Source organism: Scatophagus argus, chromosome 17, assembly GCF_020382885.2.
Source record: "Scatophagus argus isolate fScaArg1 chromosome 17, fScaArg1.pri, whole genome shotgun sequence".
NCBI lineage: Eukaryota > Metazoa > Chordata > Actinopteri > Scatophagidae > Scatophagus > Scatophagus argus.
The window spans coordinates 4,919,271-4,925,292 of record NC_058509.1 but is presented as its reverse complement, the minus strand read 5'-3'; positions in this window follow the sequence as shown (position 1 = coordinate 4,925,292).

The following is a 6,022-nucleotide window of genomic DNA, read 5'->3' as shown; positions in this document are numbered from 1 at the left end:
GAATGTCAGATAGTAGTGGGGGAAAAAATGCAAATTATTAACATAACAACTTTACAAACAGAAAAAGGCATAATTTCTTAACAAATGAGAATCTGTTACCAGGAAATTTTTTGCTTGGAAAGTTTTTCTTGAAGTTTTTAATGTTTTACGCTAGTTGTTGCTAATGTAGCCTCGACCTGCTGGTGTCAAGCAGAGGTGAGGAGTGAACTTACTTGTTTGAAACTGTGCGACCACAGATGCTCATTTAATGGTGCAAACTCAAGTGACGTCAGTTGAGGCAACATATCAGACTTCAACAGCAGTCTGCATAGCATTAAGATCTTTTTCTGAAAGTCTCCGTCCAGTCAAAAATGTGTTTTCTGAGTGTGTTTGTTCTTTCAGCTGAATGTTTGAGCTTCACTGTGATGGATGATGTGTGTGCAGTGTCTGACACTGTAAGGAAAACTTTATAGACTTTATAGTGCATTAGGAGACATCGTGTGTCCCGCAGTTAAATTTGTGCAATGGACAATATTTGCATAATCACACAGCATGGAGTTTTTCTTAAAAGCATTTTAATGAAGTGAATATACTTTTTTCAGACAAACGCCAACGCTTGTGTATGTAAAACATCTTCCATGCAGTATTAACATATCGTGTCAACAGGTGGTGTAGGTTAAAACAAACATGAGCTGTCAAAACTTATAAATGCAGCTAAACCGCAAGATTTAGAGATAAAAAGGTGAAGAGACATCAAAGCAGGAGAATCTTTTCTAATTAAACTGAGTCAAAGTGTGTGAGTGTTAGTGGGAAGATCAGATAATGATTGATTTAGGAGGTATTAGATAACAGTGTGTGTGGAGGTGGGAAACAGTTTCATTTTAAATCAGTTACTGAGAATTGGTAAAGCTCTTTTTAAAATTGTCTTTAAGCATGAAGGAAAAAAAAATCACTTTACCCTCCATGAACTCACGCAGGGTTACAACATGCTGTGTTCACGTGAGGCAGGTGTTGAATATTATCAGCACTGTGTTCAATGATTGGCTCACGTGTTGCTGCACAGTGACCATGAGACGCTTAGCAAACACAGACAGAAAAACAGAGATTTATGAGTCATACACAGAAAGAACTTTCCACTGATGTGCTCTGATTGTAGTCTCCCTCACTTTCCACTGCAAAGTGGTATTGATCTTGGCATGTCAGATTCATTGATCTTTGTGTTTGAATTTGGTGGCTAATGCAAAAAGTAGTTACACAGGGGATGAAAAAGAACAATTAATGAAAATATAGTGAAAGAGAGTAATGAAAACATACACTTTTAACATACAGCAGGGCTGCATAAAGATGCAATATTGTGATGTTATGAAATAGCTATAGCTCTAATTAAGGGGCTGAACAATTGGACGACAAGAAGAAGATGTTGGTAATGTAAGTAATAATGGAAACTGCGTGCTCTGACCCACTTTGGACTGTTTGTGGCAGTCATTTCTATAATAGCCTGCTGCCACTGGGAAGGGTTGATTTCAACACGTTAATATCATACCATATTACATTAGCCAGGCGTACATGCCAGCATAATTACTGTACAGTCTGGTCCAAGGTGAGAAAACCTCACCACAACGAAAGCAGATATCTGTCACCGCAAAGCATGTTGTTTCTCTTCTTGTGACGAGACAAGAGTTAGGCAAGTCAACACTGTGAAAATGAAATATCTGACGTTCACTGTGAATGAAGGTTGAGGTCCTTTGAAAGAAAGTCATGAGAGAACCACATTTAGGGTCCTCATAAAGCTTTTTACCACTAGGAGGCAGCGGAAAGTTGTAAACGCAAACATGTCCTCACCTTTAAAAGTGTTGTTAGCAAATAGTTGAGTATTCACACATCTGCCAGTGATGGAGAAACATTAGCCTTCATTTGTACTCATGTTCCTGACCACCTCATGAATGTTAAGTCACTCCAAACATGACGTCAAGTTGGGCATTTGTGAAAACTTTTTTGGCCAGTTAAGACAAGAGGAACCAAGACAACACTGACATATCATCATCCAGAAGCGTATTTGTGGCCTCCTGATGAGCATACATCCCCCATTTATTTTTTTCTGCTTTTGGTCTCCACTAACTCTTGAGGAAAAATATGTTCTGCACTTATAAAGTGCTTTTCTAGTCTTAACAGCCAACTCAAAGTACGTTACAACAGGAGTCACCCAGTAACACAGACAGACAGCACATCAGGCTCTTTAGCTGTTAAATGCTCCACTGTGTTTACCAGCTAGTCGCCAACTGTGTCTGCTGTTTGATGCTGAGCAGCCATTTTTTTTGTTGTTGTTGTTGTTGTTAAAGTTAAAGCTACCTTAACCACAGAGGACTATGAAGTTGCAGGCAGACAGCTTAACAATAAGCTGACATTCTCTGCGAGGTGCTGCAAAAGCAAGGAGAGCTGCAGATTCATTGTCACACTGTATTCATGACTCATGGCTGATCTAAAAATAGTCTGTTGGTCACAACAGCTTTTAAACTTTGCAATTGATCACCCAGGTCATGGGAATGATTATAATAATAATAATGATAACCCTGCTGGTGAAAAACCTCTGACAAAGCAGTTCTCAGGGCTTTCAGCTGTACGGGCTGGACACTCTGTTCTGTTCAAGCGTCTGTAAAATGCCTGCTTGAGGCATGACTCATGCTTTGTCTGCACCTTAACGTAATATGCAAATTCTGAGGGTAGAGTACATGAAAGGACGGACTTCACTGCAAATACACACAAGTCAAGACATGACGTGCTGTTCTCAGATTTCAGCAGTGATGAAAGAAGTACTCGGATCTTTTATTTGCATGTAAATTTAGCAATACCACTGTGTAGAAATACGCAGTTGCGAATAAAACTCTTGCATTGAATTATTAGCATTAAAATACAGCAAAAGTATTCAATAATAGTGGCCCTTTTATTATTATATATATTTACTGGATTATACATTAATACTGTAATTTTTTACATTAATGTTGCAGTTGGTATATGTGAGACTAATTTCAACTACTTTGTATACTGCTAGCTAAGCTAACCTATAATAATACAGCATGATTTAATAGTTGATTTATATTTGGCGCCAATAATCTGAATTTGCTAAGTAACTAGCCAAGTTTAGTGAATTACAATTTTACAATTAAGTACAGAGTGGCATAACATCGATATACTCAACTAAAGCACAAGTACCTGAACCTTGAACTGCACTTAAGCACAGTACTTGAGTACTCAGTACAGTGTATTTAGTTATGTTCCACAAGAGAAAGGGAGCAGCTAACAGACTTTGTGCTCCACCACCAGCACATGTAGCTCCAGCTAAGACATCAGCTACTTTATCAGCATCATCGACTCTTTGTTACTATTTAAACGTGGCTTCCTGTGTATCTCCTCGCAGGCCAATTCAAAAGAACTCGACCTGATAATTTGATGGAGAGTCTGGTTTGTCATGAGCAACGGCATAGTAAAATACCCACAAAACAACTGGGATTTGTGACTTGAGAACAGTTTTACAAACCAGGTTACAAACGTGGGGTAATGACTCCCCCTGCTGGGATTCGTTGGATGTATCTCAGATATTCAGGTGGACAGATCTGTGTGTGTGTGTGTGAGAGAGCTGTCCTGTTCATACTGTGTGTGTCCTGATGACGGGTGGGCGTTTCCATCCTGGTGGACCCGCTCTGAAGTCCGCAGATGACTCAGTCAAGGTGAACCTGTTACAGAGAAATGACTCTGCTCTGGGCCCAGTGGTTAATGATTTTGTTCTTTGGTGTGATAAATGTAAATGTGTGTGTGTGTGTGTGTGTGTGTGTGTAGACGTCAGAGGAAAACAAACTCCAGGTTTCTGGTTGTCTCTGATGTGTCTCTGCTCAAGACAAATTTTATATCAGATGCAATAAAACTCAATGCAGTGGGGCTTCATGCACTGCTGTTCTAGTTACAGTGAAGAACTTTAGGGATTTAGCTGTAAAACTTATTAAGAACAAAATATGAAGACATTCCTCTTTTATGCACCTTTATGCATATCTGAAAATTATTGTTATAGTTTTAAACTGCCGTCACTGCATTACCGTTGGTTTCCGGCAGCATTAGTGAACCAGTTTATGTTTTCTGAACGTAGAATTTTGTTTTCTGCTCATATTAACGCCAGAAACGCAGATGACGTATTGTATCGATCGTATCTAACAAACACTTCAGCTCCAGCTTCCTTTTCTCAAATGATGTGAAATATTTTTTTTATTTCCTTAAAACTGCTAAACATTTCCTGTCAAAATCTGGGGTCAAAGGTCAACCTTTTCAAAATAATAGTCTATGAAACAGCAAGGCCTTTGAGCATGGCTCAGTTAGATCTTCAAACTGTAGTTTCTGATGCAAACGAACTAGAAAGTACGTGAGCAACTTGATTACAGTATTGTCTATTTATCCATGTTCACTGCAAGAGTCAGTATGAGTGTAAATAAATGGATGCCTTGTTTATCCGCTCATTTTCCATCAGATGTCCAGGTTATTTATTCAGATGTATTGCATGTGTAACCACCCTGAAAAGGGGGATTTTCAGTGAGAGACGCAGAGACACAACTTCCTTCTGCTCGTGCATATATTAACTGAGGGAAGTGACCGACGTGCCACTTCACCACCACACGTTAAAATGAAATTAACATGCAACACAGGACAACGTAATAATACTATGCTCAACTACTGATACTGTACTTTTAACTGTCTCTACTGGACCTGAGCCAATCCTGGAAACCCAAAATGTACGTTTATACTATCTGTTACACATGCTGCTCATTTCACTTGGTGTGTGATGTTTACGGCTTATTTCCAGTCTGGCCAGCAGGGTAACCGCCCATCTAATAATGAAAAATGTGTGTGTTTTGTCATAATTAGTATATGAATTGTTGAGTCACAGCCAAAAGGGATTATCTGATGATATCCCAGCTGATAATTATCACTTGGTTCATCACTACAAATGGCATGTTTCACATAAAAAAAAATTCTCTTTGTCTATAGTCGGTATAAGAATAACAATTGGTACAGCTTTAAGTTTTATGATTTCATGTTTTATCTCTGAGTAACATGAACATCTGTAAAAAATAGTTACCAACGTTGTCAAAGAGTCTTTAAGCAAACCGTCATGTCTCAGAATGAAAATAAACAATAATAACAACAATAAACACGTCTGTGTTGAAAAATGAAAACGCACGTCTTAGATGTTATAGAACATGTTGACTTTAGGGTCACAGAGTCACTTCCCCTGTCTGAGTTTCATCCACATGAGTCGCTCCATACAGACTGTGCAGTCGCCCGGCGGATGAAGCCTGAGAGCCGTGGAGTTGTTTCAGTGGTACAAAAAACACCGTGAACATATGTGAACGAGTTTATTTTCAGTTTACCAAATTTGTCACAGTACAAAGTCAAACATTCTTTTTTTTTAAAATCTGTTGGTGGCAATTTACATTTACAGACATTTTATTTATTACTTTCTAGTAGAAATTTTAATTCAGAAAACTGAAGATGTCCTGATGAAAACGACGTTTGGGGTGGTGCTGCTGGAGGATCTAAAATCAAAACTCTAAGGTGCTAAAGTACCACAAGCTAATGACTGAGGTGAAGCATTTTGAAGGAAAAGTGCATGTTTGTGACCACTATTGTTAAATATCATTAAATATATTAATTTCATTTAATTTTTATTTAATTTTCTGAGGCTTTTATTTATCAAACATGTTTCTTTTGTGTGTTTTCCTGCAGGAAATGATAATGGCTGCAGGTCAAACTTTATCTTTAATTTAACTTTAATCCTGAGATCCTTGTTGATGGATTTATTGCATTAAATTACAATCGCTGATGAATCGTGCAGTCCTCTTGTAGGCAATTAGCACAACATAAGCTGTGAGTGTCACAAACTACAGGCTCACAAATGTTGTGATGGCAAAGAGACAAGTCTTCCTGCTGGGACTGAACAATGACTCACATTCTCCTCCTGGGACACTTAGACTTTCCTTCAAGCAACACCACAAACACA